Source organism: Pelodiscus sinensis, chromosome 5, assembly GCF_052426305.1.
Source record: "Pelodiscus sinensis isolate ZL-2025 chromosome 5, ASM5242630v1, whole genome shotgun sequence".
NCBI lineage: Eukaryota > Metazoa > Chordata > Testudines > Trionychidae > Pelodiscus > Pelodiscus sinensis.
Window position 1 is genome coordinate 79,002,425 of NC_143056.1, and position 16,303 is coordinate 79,018,727.

Here is a 16,303-nt window from a genome sequence, read left to right on the forward strand (position 1 = left end):
TTCACAAAGCCGCATCCGAAGGAGTTTGGAGCGCAGGTGGTATTCTCTTCGATCCTTCCTGTCAAAGGTAGGGGCCCGGGCAGAGAGAGGTGCATCCTGGAGGTGAATGCCTGGCTGCGAAGATGGTGTCGCCAGGAGGGATTCGGCTTCCTTGATCACGGGGTGCTCTTCCAGGAAGGACTGCTTGGCGGAGATGAAGTTCACCTTTCCAGGAGCGGGAAGGCCTTGTTTGGACAGAGACTGGCTAACCTTGTGAGGAGGGCTTTAAACTAGGTTTGATGGGGACAGGTGAGCAAAGCCCACAGGTAAGTGCTGAATGTGCGGGACTGGGAGATGGGTAGGAAATGGGGGGGACTACGGCCTATAATGGCAAGGAGAAAGGAGGGTCAGGGCACAACAGGGAGGCAAGATCAAATCAGTATCTTAGATGCCTATATACAAATGCAAGAAGTATGGGTAATAAGCAGGAAGAACTGGAATTGCTAACCAATAAATACAACTATGATATCATTGCTATTACAGAAACCTGGTGGCATGGGACGCACAATTGGAATGTTGGTATGGAAGGGTACGGCTTGCTCAGGAAGGACAGACAGGGAAAAAAGGGAGGAGGGGTTGCCTTGTATATTAAAAATGTACACACTTGGACTGAAGTGGAGATGAACGTAGGAGATAGCTGTATAGAGAGTCTCTGGGTTAAGCTAAAAGGGGTAAAAAACGAGGGTGATAGCATGCTAGGAGTCTACTACAGGCCACCTAGCCAGGTGGAAGAGGTGGATGAGTCCTTTTTTAAACAATGAACAAAACTATCCAAAGCCCAAGATTTGGGGAACTTCAACTATCCAGAGATATGTTGGGAAACTAACACAGCGGGGCACAGGCTATCCAATAAGTTTCTGGACTGTATTGGAGACAACTTTCTGTTTCAGAAGGTTGAAAAAGCTACCAGAGGAGAAGCTGTTCTGGATTTGGTTTTAACAAATAGGGAGGAACTAGTTGAGAACTTGAAAGTGGAAGACAGTATAGGGGACAGTGATCATGAAATAATAGAGTTCATGATCTTAAGGAAAGGTAGAAGGGAGACCAGCACAATTGAGGTAATGGATTTCAGGAAGGCAGATTTTGATAAGCTCAGAGAACTTGTAGGTAAGGTCCCATGGGAAGCAAGACTGAAGGGAAAAACAATTGAGGAGAGTTGAAAGTATTTCAAAGGGACATTGTTAAGGGCCCAAAAGCAAACAATTCCGCTGTGTAGGAAAGATAGAAAATATGGCAAAAGACCAGCTTGGCTTAACAAGGAGATCTTGCATGATCTCAAAATAAAAAAGGAATCACATAAAAAATGGAAACTAGGACAAATAACAAAGGATGAATATAGGCAAACAACACGGGAATGCAGGGGCAAGATTAGAAAGGCAAAGGCACAAAATGAGATCAAACTAGCTACAGGCATAAAGGGAAACAAGAAGACCTTTTATAAATACATTAAAAGCAAGAGGAAGACCAAGGACAGGGTAGGCCCACTGCTTAGTGAGGAGGGAGAAGCAGTAACAGGAAACTTGGAAATGGCGGAGATGCTCAATGACTTCTTTGTTTCGGTCTTCACCGAGAAGTCTGGAGGTGTGCCTAACGTAGTGAATACAAGCAGAGAGAGGGTAAGTTTAGAAGATAGGATACACAAAGAACAAGTTAAAAATCACTTAGGAAAGTTAGATGTCAGCAAGTCACCAGGTCCTGATGAAATGCATCCCAGGATACTCAAGGAGCTGATAGAGCAGGTATCTGAGCCTTTAGCTATGATTTTTGAAAAATCATGGCAGACAGGGGAGATTCCAGAAGACTGGAAAAGGGCAAATATTGTGCCCATCTATAAAAAGGGGAATAAGAACAACCCAGGAAACTACAGACTGGTCAGTTTAACATCTGTCCCAGGAAGATAATGGAGCAGGTAATTAAGGAAATCATATGCAAACACTTGGAAGGTAATAAAGTGATAGGGAATAGCCAGCATGGGTTTGTGAAGAACAAGTCATGCCAAACTAATCTGATAGCTTTCTTTGATAGGATAATGAGCCTTGTGGATAAGGTGGATGTCATATACCTAGACTTTAGTAAGGCATTTGATACGGTCTCGCATGATATTCTTATTGATAAACTAGGCAAATATAACTTAGATAGGGCCACGATAAGGTGGGTGCATAATTGGCTGGATAACCGTAGTCAGAGAGTTGTTGTTAACGGTTCTAAATCCTGCTGGAAAGGGATAACAAGTGGAGTTCCTCAAGGGTCTGTTTTGGGACCCGTACTGTTCAATATCTTCATCAATGATGTAGATATTGGGATAGAGAGTACTCTTATTAAGTTTGCAGATGATACCAAACTCGGTGGGGCTGCAACGTCTTTGGAGGATAGGGACATAATTCAAAATGACCTTAGCAAGTTAGAGAAATGGTCAGAGGTAAACAGGATGAGGTTTAATAAAGAGAAATGCAAAGTGCTCCACTTAGGAAGGAACAATCAGTTCCATACATACAAGATGGGAAGCGACTGTCTAGGAAGGAGCATGGTGGAAAGGGATCTAGGGATCATAGTGGACCACAAGTTGAATATGAGTCAACAGTGTAATGCTGTTGCAAAAAAAACAAATATGATTCTAGGTTGTATCAACAGGTGTGTTGTAAGCAAAACTCGTGAAGTCATTCTGCCGCTCTACTCTGCACTAGTTAGACCTCAGCTGGAGTACTGTGTCCAGTTCTGGGTGCCACATTTCAAGAAAGATGTGGAGAAATTGGAAAGGGTACAGAGAAGAGCGACAAGAATGATTAAAGGTTTAGAGAACATGACCTATGAAGCCAGGCTTCATGAACTGGGCTTGTTTAGTTTGGAAAAAAGAAGATTAAGGGGGGACATGATAGCGGTTTTCAAATATCTAAAAGGGTATCACAAGGAGGAAGGAGAAAATTTGTTCCTCTTGGTTTTTGAGGACAGGACAAGGAGTAATGGGCTTAAAGTGCAGCAGGGGAGGTTTAGATTGGACATTAGGAAAAAATTCCTAACTGTCAGGGTGGTCAAATATTGGAATAAATTGCCAAGGGAGGTGGTGGAATCTCCCTTTTTGGAGATATTTAAGAACAGGTTAGATAGACATATGTCAGGGATGGTGTAGATGGAGCTTGGTCCTGCGTTGAGGGCGGGGGGCTGGACTCAATGACCTCTTGAGGTCCCTTCCAGTCCTATTATTCTATGATTCTATGATCCCCTGGAGGATAGGGTGCCATGGCGTGGGTAGGGAGGAAAGAACAGGTCAGTGGCAGGAAGGAGCAAGGATTGGGTGATGGGTTCAAACATCCACCCACCAGGCCACTGGTTCTCTTGGGCAGGTTTGTGAGTATGCTCCAGGCCATAAATGTTTGATACCCCTGCTATAGACTGTAAACCCAGTAGAAAAGTAAATTTATCAGTAAAGGGCCATATACATATATGATGATGTCATATATGTATTATTAAATCCCATCTCACAGGTATACACTGACCATAGAATCATAGGACTGGAAGGATCCTTACGAGGTCTTCTAGTCCAGTCCACTGCGATCAAGGCAGGACTAAGTGACTTCCCTAACATCTCTGACAGGTGTTTGTTTAACCTGCCTTTTAAAATCTCCAGTGATGGAGATTCCATGGTCTCACAGGTCAATTAATTATTGATCTCTTTTTTAGTGGCACCTACTATTCTAGCATGCCAGAGAGAGTGGTAAAGGAGCTTTGTGGTGATTACACTTTTATATGGCAGGATAGACACCCTAATTCTGAACTGCTCAATAGAAATTCAAAGTTATTGTGTTTCCAGCCAATGGTTTCAATGAAAACAATGGTATGTGTTTCTGTATACTTTCACCACAGCTCACGATAATTCTATTGAGTCGGAGACACTTTGTGTGGGATGGGTCCACAATATTTTCATCTTCCCTCTTAAGTAAACCAAGTGCTGAGAAGGACACACGCATCTTGAACATCTGAGCAACCTTGGTATGGTGGGGAAGATAAACTTCCTGTCCTCATCAGACCTCCTTGGGAATGTAAGGGTAACAACGCCCTGACTTTCATAAATGTCACACCAAATAATTAGAGATAGCTAAATCTCCTAGGCTATGTCTACACTGGCAGGTTCTTGCACAAGAACATCTTGCGTAAGGGTTCTTGTGCAAGAACTCTTGCGCAAGAACACGTCCACGTGCTTTTGTGCAAGAGCATCCATGGCAGTGTGGATACTCTCTTGTGCAAGAAAGCTCTGATGGTAATTTTATCCCTAGGGCTTTCTTGCAAAAGAATCCCCTGCCACAGGTCTCAATTGCTCTCTTAGGCTTACCGGTACACTTGTTAGAAAAGAGCACAGCTCTTGTGCAAGAAGCCCTCTCTTCTGACACCATACTGTAAATCTTTTTGTGCAAGATCAGGCAGGCAGTGTGGATGCTCTGCGGAAGAATGGCCGTTCTTGCGCAAGAACCTGCCAGTGTAGATATAGCGCTACTGTTTGGGAGTTCAGATGAGCCTCCAGAATGAATCTGAATTTTCTTAATTTTCTGTCCTCCAGAAATCACCAGAATTAAATAAACCATTGGGATGATCAGAATTCTCCCCAGACCTGCTGATATCAGGAGATATCAGGAGATAAATCACGTCCAGTGGGAGTCATAAAATGGGATTCCGTCAGCTGCTCCAGATTTTTCCCCCCATCTCCATCAGTTCACCCATCTTTAACTATTACCTCAGTATCCTGCCCACAGTCATGACCTCATTCAGCTGCTAGGACTGCTCAGAGGTAAATAGTTGGGTTTCCCAATCCAGCAAGGCAGTTTTATCCTATAGAAGTTTTGAAACATGCTCATCACTATTACATTAGAGCATGTTCCAGCAACTGCTTAGCTAGCATTCCCATCCTAATTAGGGAGAGAGATGAATCAGCTACCCAACCAAGACTTACCACATATCAATGCAGCATGCTACCATTATTTGAGGAAGACCTGCCAAGAAACCTAGGATTTAAATCAACTGGAGCATAAGTACAGATGATGCAAATATTTCAGGAGTCTCTGGAATGGACTCCCCTCCTCCATTTGACAGACTGTGTCTTTAAGGTTAAACAACATTCTGCTTAAGTATACGTTCCTCTGACAGAGGATTTAGAGCACTTACTGCTGTTATGCAACTGCACTTAGGAGCAGTATGAGAGGAAACAGATTTTTGGGGAACGATGCTCAGAGATGATTATTTATCTAAACAGCTGGGACTGAGGCCAACCCCTGCATCAAAATATGGATCCAGATTTGCAGCCCAGTCCCATGTCTGAAATGAAGAATACAAGTGAAACTCTCCCCCTCCTCCCGCTTTCCAATCATTGCTGGAAGACATGTATGTTTGGATGTAATCCCTGAAGGAAATTAAACTGAGTTATGTATCTATGTGAAATCAAAAGCAATGTATCATTATCGGGAACAATTTGGTTACAACTCTTCTCTCCCATGAGCCACCAGATATGTAATCTGGATAGCAAAGGATGCGATAAGTAATTCAAATCAGCAAAGAATCCTCTTGCGACCCCTAAATAGAAAGATAGGGGTGTGAGTTGGAAACAGGTGGCTTTGCAATCTAGGCTAATCACAGTTAATCAGGCTCAAAAGCTGGCACATAGGACTTTTCTGAGCTGGAAAATGGAGGAAAGAGAAAAAAATGAAGAGCAGAAAGTAAATGTTAATGCAAAGAAAATTTTGCATTTAACTGCAAGGACAACCAGTGGAACCCAGAAAGTCAGAGTCCGGAGATCAGAGGGCATCTTCTCACAGTGAAGGTCATTCCCAATTTAATTTGAGCATGGAAACCTTGAGAATGTAATGGCAGGCCTGCTTTTGGCACCCAGTCAGGAATCTGTTCTTTCTGTCCCACTCCTGGAGTCCTGTGCTCCCCTTCAATATTGCAGCACAGAATTTCCTTCGCGTTGCATCATTAAGGCAAAGAATTTAGTATGAAAGGTCTCTTTTCAGAACCACTCAAGCATGAATAGCTATAAAATATTTATGAGAGAAAATAAACTGGAGAAGCATATCAAGGCTTAACAGAGCTGGTGAACACACACAGCTTTTCAAAGACCCTTTTAGACAAGCCCCAGGCCCGCTGTTTACAACACATTAACATAAGACAAGTTATGTCATGTTGCTCCCTGAAATACTAGCTCAGCACTCTAGTCAGCGAATGGGTACATGGCTAAAACACAGAGGCGATGTCTACACTGCAGGCTTCTCATGCAAGGACTGTTTTGTGCAAGAGCACATCCACACTGCCATGTGCTTTTGCACAAGAGATGTGCTTTTGCGCAAGAGCATCCATGGCAGTGTGGATGCTTTCTTGTGCAAGAAAGCTCTGATGGCCATTTTAGCCTGTTGCCCATCCACGCACTGCCCTCTTGCCCTCTCGTGGGGAGAGGAATAACTCTTGCGCAAGAAGCCCTGTGTTCCGATGCTTTACTGTAAATTTACTTGTGCAAGAACGTGCATGCAGTGTAGACGTAGCCTGGGTGTATTTTTATTCTTTTTCAAAGAAAACAAGTGGCGCAGGATAACAACATGGCTCAGATAAGCATGTATTCATGTCCACATGGTGTCTTCAAGGTCATGAATGCAATGGAAAAGAACAAGATGCATAAGAAAGCCATCAATTTCATGAGGATTAAGTGTTCTCCTGCAGTTACCTTTGTGGTCACCATACTAATTGTAGTGGCACAACTATAGTTAAGGTTGAATCATGTCATCTATCTAAAAGTGAATTTTTCTATGGCCTAAATTAAAAGGTTGTCAACACTCCAGGCTTGCCCTGGAGTCTCCAGGAATTAACAATTATATCATGTGATGACACTGCCAGTAATATGTCTAACAAAAATTGGCAGCCCTATAAAATTGACATACTGTGATTTCTTTGAAATGAGGTATGCCTTTAGAACAGGTTAGAGAGGACTCCGGGACAAATCAGGATTTCCAGATACTTTAAAAATCTTTTTATTTATTTATTATTATTGCTGGGAGAGGGGTTTTTTTTTTTTTTTTTTTTTTGGAGTCTGGTCCTTGACCAAGATATTTGGACCTTGAAAAAAATAATTTGCTGATCTTGCTTTAGTTTAGAGATCCAAATTTGGGACAGGATTCCAGAGAGATAAGCAATCAAAGTAAAATTGGGAGTAAGTAGGGAGTGAGAGAGTGGTAGAGTGTGTGTGTGTGTGTGTGTGTGTGTGTGTGTGTGTGTGTGTGTGTGTGTGCGTGCGTCCACAGACAGAGATAGAGATTGCATTATTCTTGTATGGTATGGATCAACATTTTTTCAGTATGTCAGGTTTCACCAAAAATAGTCATGGCAAATAGTCCTACTAAATTCTTCAGGGGACCCAGACTGAAAATAGTGTTTACAAAAATGCATACTTTTAATTTGTGCTTATGTGTGGAATGCTTCGCATCTTTTAGTGCCTCCTTTGCTGCAGATGAATTGGTTGTGTTGGTCCTTCAGGTTCAGGGATGACCATGACATCATTTGGTTTGGTTTCTGTGAACATATGAGTGGCTGACCAGGCCAATTTGAGATTTGGCACACTGAACAAGAGATGCTGCTATGAGTTACTTGATTAAGCGTGGACATAAAAGTTGTACACTGCTGGTGCTCCTGCTCTGTCTCAGTATTTCTCCTGTGCTCATAAGCTGAAATTCCACTATCAATGAGGTTTCTCCCGTCAGAACAATCATGAGCGAGTTTCTTTCAAAACTCCTCAGGGATAACTTGAGAAAGTCCTTGATGCATTTCTTCTGTACTTATTGACAAGCGTTCTCCCTCCTTTAGTTCACTGTAAAACATTTTCTTTAGCAAAAGCGACGGGGAGTCCTGTGGCACCTTATAGACTAACTGAAGTGTAGGAGCATAAGCTTTCGTGGGCAAAGACCCACTTTGTCAGATGCATTTTCTTTAGCAGTCACTCATCTGTCATTCTGGTGACATGGCTTGCCCATCTCATCTGGTGATTTCATCAACTGAGTAAGGATGCTCAGAGTTCGTGCCTGTCTGAGAACCTTAGAACCTGGAACCTTGTCTAGCCACCGTATCCATGTTAATTTCCTCAGACAGCCCTGTAAAAGCGATTCAGCATGGTATCCATACACTGTTCAGGTTTTGCATGTATACTTCAGAATTGGCATCACAATGGCTTTGTAGACCATCAGTTTTGTTTGTTGACTAATGCCTCTTTACTCCCACATATTTGAATGCATTCTGTCACAGCCATACTTGCAACAGATTGGCCATACTTTTTGATAAGAAAGGCTCTACATCAGACTTTATTCATTCAGACTGGTACATCACATCACTTTGGTCTTCTTGACATTGTGAGATCGAAGTTGTCTCAAGCTGAGAAGAAATAGTCCATGCTCCACTGCGTGGCAGACTTAGATTTGACAGTCAATAGCAAGCAGAAGATCACACAGAGTCACTTCCTGTACCTTTCTCTTTTTTTTAATGAGGAGAATATAAGCAAGCTTGCTTTCAGTCTGGTGTTTGATACCAAGCCCACTGTCAGTATCATGGGCCTGCATCCTCCCTGAAGCCACATGGGCTCTCAGCCAGGAGTCCTTGTTCAATCTGTTGCACAAAGTGATTCATCAGAATGGTAGTGATAATTTTGCTGTCTATTGATATCAAGGAAATCCTCCAGTAATTGTATAAGTTGTCAACAGATGCATTTTTATACTCTGGAAAATGTCTTTCAGTTTCAGAGCCATGTTCAAGCTTCCAGCCTTGTGGAGCAAAAGCTAGATCTTCTCAATCACCCAGGTGGCTGCTAAATTCCACAGCTGCTCCAGTCCAGTGAAAAGTGGTCCTATACCCAAGTATCGTGCATGCAGGTCTGCAGCTACAGCTCACACTGTATCCATACTTGCTACTTTTCTGCTTGTCCATTGCCACAGGACAGGATAGGGTGGAGGGGAGGCTACGTAGTTGATATAATGACAAGCTAGACCCAATGATCAGTTCATCAAGCTCTGAAATGAAGACACTTATTGGGAGAAACATGGTAAAGATGTAGAATGGAACAATAAGACATAAGTTTTCATGAAATGATGAAGAATGCCATATACATCTGCAAGTACATGGGGAAATTTAGGCTGATAAAATTAAGTTAACCAAGTTAAATTCAGGCTAGAATACTGAGGTTAAGTCTCTCTATTCCAAAAAGAAGAAAAATGAGATGGGATTTTTAATAGCAACATCTTGTTCTGTTGATTATTTGTCTCACTCAAAAAAAGTGAGTGGTAAATTTAAAACTAAGTCAGAGCACAGTCTCACTCTGAGTCAGAGGGAGAGGGGTCTGTTGGATTATTAATGCTGCTTCCTTCAGCACACAATAGGTATTTCTTGCTCATTGCCCCAACCCCAAAACAATGACACCTCCCCATTAATACCATTCATTCCAGGTTCTAATTCACTCCTTTTTAAAGTCCTTCAGCTTCCTCATGTTTCTTTCACTGGCATGGTATTCCTCTACCCCCTTCTCTATTTCTATTGTTCATCTAGTACCACCCATCTCTGTGCCCCTCCATGCAGTCTTGATGATCCTTACACGAGTGTCTTCTCTTCCACTCTTTCCACCTACAGCAGCTTTCCTCTAGTCTATTGGTATGATTCATCAGGTATCTGTCTCCTTACAAACCTTAAATGAGAATATCTTCCTTCTTCCCAGCCAGTATCTTCCTTCTTCCCACCCTTTGGCCTTGGAAAGGGTTCAGAAAAGGGCAACTAAAATGATTAGGGGTTTGGAGCGGGTCCCATATGAAGAGAGGTTAAAGAGACTGGGACTTTTCAGTTTAGAAAAGAGGAGACTGAGGGGGGATATGATAGAGGTATATAAAATCATGAATGGTGTGGAGAGGGCTGATAAAGAAAAGTTATTTATTAGTTCCCTAGATAGAAGAACTAGAGGACACCAAATGAAATTAATGGGTAGCAGGTTTAAAACGAATAAAAGAAAGTTCTTCTTCACACAGCGTGTAGTCAACCTGTGGAACTCCTTGCCAGAGGAGGCTGTGAACGCTAGGACTATAATAGAGTTTAAAGAGAAGCTAGATAATTTCATGGAGGTTAGGTCCATAAAAGGCTATTATCCAGGGGATAAAATGGTGTCCTTGGCCTCTGTTTTTCAGAGGCTGGAGAGGGATGGCAGGAGACAAATCGCTTGATCATTGTCTTCGGTCCACCCTCTCTGGGGCACCTGGTGCTGGCCACTGTCGGCAGACAGGATACTGGGCTAGATGGACCTTTGGTCTGACCCAGTACGGCCATTCTTATGTTCTTATGTTCTTAATAATACCTTTTACTTTTATGAGCTGCTTTAATATCTCTTAATTTTAACTCTGCAATCACAGCACTTCTCTTGCCCCTGAAAAGATGCTGGAGAAATGATGAGTCTGAAAAGCACTATACAATACAAAACATTTTGTACAGACTTCACTGAACTTTGCTTAGTGTGAGAGAGTTTATGGCAACACAGCACTGGGTGCAGCTGCAGGCCATTCAAATCAAAACCATTTTTAGGGGAACAAACATTCCATCTGATTTTTATTTTGCTGTCAATCTCAGGCAAGCTCATTTCCACAGAATCACCGGGTGCATAGTGGAGAGTAGTTGTCTTCTTAACCTTCTTTGCACAGCCCTTTCCATTCCCTTTTTATACCAGATTTGACATACTAATGCGGCTTAGTATTGAGAATGACACCCCCCTTAAAAGTTATATTTTCCAAAACTAACTTTTTATTCGGAGGTAAAAAGTGACTGAAAGGGTATGTCTACACTACCCCCCTAGTTCGAACTAGGGGGGGTAATGTAGTCATACAGAGTTGCAAATGAAGCCCGGGATTTGAATTTCCCGGGCTTCATTTGCATAAAGCCGGCCGGCGCCATTTTTAAATGCCGGCTAGTTCGGACCCTGTGCCGCGCGGCTACACGCGGCACGGACTAGCTAGTTCGGATTAGGCTTCTTAATCCGAACTAGCTGTACGCCTTGTTCCACTAGCTAGTCCGTGCCGCGTGTAGCCGCGCAGCACGGGGTCCGAACTAGCCGGCATTTAAAAATGGCGCCGGCCGGCTTTATGCAAATGAAGCCCGGGAAATTCAAATCCCGGGCTTCATTTGCAACTCCGTATGACTACATTACCCCCCCTAGTTTGAACTAGGGGGGTAGTGTAGACATACCCAAAGTGACCTCCCCTCCCCCTCAAAAAAAAGCACTACACACAATGTCTTTGATAACAAAAAAGGAAGAGCTTTCAGTGAAAATTATTTTCAATAGGATACAGGGTTAAGACCTTTTATAATAAATTCAGTTTGGCAATAAATGTTTTTATGACAAGTTAATAAGCCTTACAAAATGAGAGATTTATAATTTAAGCTTCTATGCTCCTCTGAGATTTCCTCTACAGGAGTTAAATCTGGTCTTGTACACAGGCTTGATATCTGGCTACAGACCTATGACACAAAGCAGAGGCATATATTCTGATGTAATAAGTGTGAATAAAGTGACTTGGACTAATGACTAAAACTATAATAAATAATTCAGAAATCCATTTTATTTACATTTATATCCTACAGTCTAAGTGTAAAATTTGTATATTATTTATTTCACTCAAAAATGACTGAAAGAGTTAGCAATTGTTTCTTCTTTTCCCAGACTTAACCCCACAGATGGGGGAACTTCCATACTTTGTATCTCACAAGTCCCTTTGTCTTACATAATATTATAGCACAAAGCACAAGTTCTTCACTTGAGGAATAGGTGAATTCAACCAGTTGAGAACTATCACTGAGGGATTCTAATGGCTTGACTTCATATTACTGCAACTGTACCAGGACAGCTCATTGCTGTAATGCGTTAGTGAAGACACTCCTATTTCAATGAGAGAGCTTCTGCCATTGGCACAGTTAATACACCTCCCTGAAATGATGGAATTTATTTTTCCAGTTTGCCTTATTAAAAACAAAATAAATTACATACAAAATACATTAAATGAATTGGTAAGGTTGCAATACAGGCACAGGTTGAACCTCTCTAGTCTGGCAACATTTGTGGTCCGGCATGATTTTAATTAGCTGGATGTCCATTATAATGAATGTGGCCAAGTTTTCTGCACTTCCATTAAGTTTGTTGACAGCCACACTCCTGGCTCTTTGTGTTCTATGCTGTTATTTAGCTCTAATTTACCCCCAAAATATCTTCTAGCCCAGTAAACAGTGGAAGTGTTGATAATGCTGCTAAACAATATTGACCTCCCATGGTTCGGCACAGGTCAGGTCCTGAGGGTGCCAGATTGGAGAGTTTCAACCTGTGCTCAGAGGTTAGAGAATTTCAGTTGCCTTTGGAACCTTGATTTGGTCTCCTTGAGTATATGCATTATGATACAATCAGTTACTATTCTTTCAGACCTATCTCATTCAGCACACAGAAAGCATGGAAGATGAGAAGTTAATTGGGGTTGTGTCTGTGGGAACTCTACCACATTTGTTAAAAGACATTGGAAGGAATATAATGAATGAGGCGTGGGACTTACGGTCAAGACAACTGAATGCTGCCCCGGACAAATGGATTCTATCTGTCCCTGCTAGAATACATATGTATTACATACCATTGGCAGTAGTCTGGAGGAGCAATGCTGACAACACTGCTTGCTGCCTTCTCAGTTTTGGCCTTGCCAGCCCTTTGATGTGACAAGAGGGCAGCAGGGCCCAAACTGAGTGAACGATATTGTTAGAGACTGGGAGTGCCTGAGGTGTGACAACACCACTAAGATTTGGCCCCATTGCATCTCCATCGCGAGGGTTATTTGACTTTACTGTTCCTATTTTCTCTCAGTGCATCTGTTGAAGAATCACGAATGCTGAAGTAGTCAGAGAAGCTTCTCTTCTGCCCTGTGTCGTAGGCTGCAGCTGTACCATTTGGAGTAACGTTGCCTCTGTGCATCTCCCCTATTGCCCCACTATTTCCTTGTTGCTGTCGCTAGAGTCTCCTTAGTTTCATTTTAACCCAAATTGCCTTATTTTTAATTAGATGCATGCCTGTAGTTCAAAGAGGGAGCAAAGTTAAGCAATTGTTTTCCCTTCCTTGAAGTGTGTTTGATTCTTTTTTGCAAAGCTAATGTGCAATTAAATGTTAACAAGGAACCTTAATATTAGCCCAGCTTTAATTTAATACAAGAGTTCAAGACAGCAATTGTCTGTTGTCATGCTTTCAAATGCACGGAAAGTGGGCAGGGTGCACTTAAATAGGAAAACACTGTGTGGCTGCTACTTCACATTAGAGCCTGGAGCACTATTGAGAATGTAGCTTGCAGATTAATACCAAGTGGGTGGTACCGGCTGATCAGACTGAGGGGCTCAATACAGACTTGCTGCAAGGTGCATCTCATCTCATCTTATTATTATTATTATTATTAGATAATCTTTCTATTAAGTGGTCATCATTCTCGTATCTGTCAGTCATGAGATTTTCAACTTGCTGCTCCTGCACATGCACCAACATGGCCCAGCTGCTGCGCACGCACCAACATAGCCAGTCCCGCTAACTCCTGCAGGACTGCTCTGTTGCCTGGCTCTGTGCCACACGGCTCCCAGCCTTTCCAGCAGGCTGCACCTGCCAGCTCCTGCAGGCGGCCTGCCTGGCTCTATGCCGCGTCATGCGGGGGACACTCCATTGGCACAGAGCACAGGGAGAGAACACAGGGAGAGGGGAGGGAAAGGGGAAGGAGAGGACTGAGCCATCCGAGCACGGGCAGAGAAGATGGAGGGGGCTGAGCCTCCAGAGCACCAGGGTGGAAGCAGAGCTGTCCCTGAGCTGGGATGGGCAGCTCTTTCCCACTGCCCCTGAGATACAGATGGGCAAGAACCTTGCAGTTTTTACTAGTGGAAATATACTACATTTAAGACCAAAAAGACAAAGGAGAAAGATTGGATGGCTAACAGCAACTACCTTGAACTGTATTTAGCCATCCAATCTTTCTCCTAAATTGGTAGCTGAAAACTTTATTTTTACTCTTTTAGTGTGCTTTTAGAAAGATTGTCTTTTTTAAAAGTTTATATATATAAATAAAATCTGGAACCATATTTCAGTATTAAACCTGTAGGAACACAACATACTTCCTTTTTGTGATGCAGATAGAGAGCTGTGAATGCCGAATAAGCAGAAACTATTCAGCCTACAGTAGGCACCATAAAAATGTGGACATTTGCCATTAGAACAGGGTAAGCAATAAGCAGAGTTGCAAGTGGCCATACCTACAGGCACATAAAACACTGGCAGCCTGCCAAGGGCTAATCCTGGTGAACCAGGTCTGGTACACGAGCTGCTCATTGTCCACCCTGCATTAAAGGTATTTCCAGCACCTGGGGGGGGGGGGGGTGAGGAGGGGAAATGGATAACACTATGGTAAATCCACAAAAATATTGTCCTAGTAGCCTGTAGTGGATAACAGAGGGTAACATTGTGCTACTGCTGTCAGTAGCTCCAATAGCTCAAGTGGCAGAGGTCAGATCCTTTCGCTCCCTCCTTTTAAGTCTGACCCCTTCTAGTACTTTCAGCTAAACTTCATCCTATATCCAATACCAGCCCCCTTTGACTCCTCACCCCAGTCCCTTTCTCCATGTTACCTCCCTTACTACCACCCCAGGCCTCGTTTCTCAGGTCTTCACATGTGGTTCCTTCTTCCTTGCTGAGGGAAAAACAGGAGGCCTTGAAAGCATAGGAGAGAGAAAGTCTGCCTGCTCTCCAGAGCCACAGCAGCCTCCAACTAACAGGTAGAGCAACTGTAGAAGAAATCCTCTTCTGCCCCTCCACCTCTAGGATGGCACACATTTGTTCAGAGATGCAGATACAGACCAGAGAGCATAGGAAAGGAGAATGGGGATGGAGCTCATTTAGTGAAGGTGAAATTAGAAAAGTTAGTTATCAAACTGTAACAAGTCTCCACTGAGCATGTGTACACAGAATTTCAAAGACTAGTCAGTTGGCCAAAAAAATGGGCGGATCACCCTCACCATATCCATGATTTGGTGATCCTACTGCCAATTTCAAAGCCTTGCTCCAAAGTGTGGGGTCAGTAGAATATCTCCATTAAACAATGGGAAGGGATTTAACACAGGCAAAATAATAGATTTTCCCCTACCCTCATTCTGACAAACAGATGAGCAATTTTAACTGAAATAAAATCAGCCTTAGGGAGACAACTTGCATGAACTATTTCAGCTCCAGTGGTTAACATTCAGCAAAGGTATAAGTAAATGAAAACAAGGCCTTATAATAGAAATCTTTAGTATCATGATCTTGACCTGCATCCCCGATGGGTTTGTAGAACACTGGTATATGGCATCGGGTACAAACTGCCGTATGAAACTAATAGGACAATACTATTATCCAGTATCAGGAAGCATGTATCCAAGGGGTTCTATGTTTTGCAGGTGAGGCATGTGTAGGGATAAAGAGGGCTCAATGGCCATCATGGACCTAGCGCTACTACAGAAGATCTTAAAGTCTATCAGGAAGGTAGGTGCTTGGTATAGACACAGATAGAATCATGAGTCTTTTCATATCTGTACCTGTTTTGTGCATACTGCACCTTTAACTCTGGGTGGAGAGAGGCTGTTACAAGTCAGTCAAGCTATTTGTTAGTCAGTAACTGACATTTAATCTCTCCCCAAACTGGAAATTTATCATTTTTTCTCTTTGTTGATTTCCTTAATTTGTAAGGAAACTCACTCAGACTGAAAGTGCAAGATTTTTTAAATTATTTTATGAAAAACAGAAGTGGGAATAGGAGGGTGGGAACTTAATGCTGTTAATTACACAACCAAATCAGCTCACCTTTGCTCTTTTATTTTTAAAATTACCACTCTGGTGCATTTGTTGAGGCATAAAGTAAAAGGAAGGACTTCTGACTACTTGAATCAATTTCATAATCAATGTTTTTCCCCTGCATTTTTTCACATTTGCTATTTTGCTGAAGTTGATAAACTACAAAGTACTAAGGCAAGGGGAATATTTGCAAATATTAAGGGTCCAGGGCTCACTGTCTTTGGGAAGAGTTAACTCCAAACTCACTTGCCACTCAGCAGTGGTTAAATATAGCCTGCATATGGCCCTAAACAGCTGGGATTCTACATTTATGCAGAACATGGCCTCAGTGTTGCCATGGTTACCAACTCTTCCTTTGGGTGATTTCTGTTTGTTTTAGTGTGT